The sequence below is a fragment of the Mus pahari genome, chromosome 11, assembly GCF_900095145.1.
Source record: "Mus pahari chromosome 11, PAHARI_EIJ_v1.1, whole genome shotgun sequence".
NCBI classification, from domain to species: domain Eukaryota; kingdom Metazoa; phylum Chordata; class Mammalia; order Rodentia; family Muridae; genus Mus; species Mus pahari.
Window position 1 is genome coordinate 34,867,441 of NC_034600.1, and position 1,060 is coordinate 34,868,500.

Below are 1,060 nucleotides of genomic sequence, written 5' to 3' on the forward strand. Positions count from 1 at the left end.
ACAGAGACAAAATTTAGAGCTAAGATGAAAGGATGGACTATCCAGAGACTACCCCATCCGGGGATCCATCCCATCATCAGCCACCAAACCCATACACTATATTGCACATACCAGCAAGATTCTGCTGAAGGGACCCTGATATAGCTGCCTCTTGTGAGGCTATGCCAGTGCCTGACAAACACAGAAGTGGATACTCACAGCCAGCTATTGGATGGAACACAGGGCCCCCAATGGAGGAGCTAGAGAAAGTACCCAAGGAGCTGCAGGGGGCTGCAACCCTGTAGGTGCAACAACAATATGAACTAACCAGTACCCTCAGAGCTCATGTCTCTAGCTGCATATGTAGCAGAAGATGGGCTAATCAGCCATCATTGGGAAGAGAGGCCCCTTGGTCTTGCAAACTTTATATCACCCAGCACTGGGGAAGGCCAGGGCCAAGTAGTGGGAGTGGGTGGGTAGGGGAGCAGGGGCGGGGGAAGGGTATAGGGAACTATCGGGATAGCACTTGAAATGTTAATAAAAAAAATATTTAATAAAATAAAAAAAAAGAAATAAGGTAAATGTAACAAAGTTATAGAGTAAGCTCAAATTATTTTTAAAAGGAGAAGCACACTTGTAAGGCACATTTAGACAGACTTTTCAGTCTTGCAGGTTTCATTTCCATACAAAGTGAAATGATGTTATGGTGGAACAGGGGTCCTAAAGCAGCTCTGTTGAGATGTTCTCTACGTTTCTGAAGGAGGCTGCCCAGTTGTTAGCAGTCAGTTATGGCAAGGGAGGAGAAGAAGAATATCAGTAGACTTTAAATTCATTTACTGTGACAATTTATTTGTTATCTGGCATTATATAGTCTAGGCTGACCTGCCTCTACCTCTTACATGCAGGCACGAACCACTGCAGCAAGTTTATAGCTACCCTTTCTCTATTAGTCATATCCACTGTCAGATACTAATCTTTATTGTTCTTGATGGTATATTTAAGATTTAATTAAGCTGTAACTTGATGGGAGAAAGATTAGTTACATTAGGAAAAGCAAATAACCAGTCATTTGACACTTATA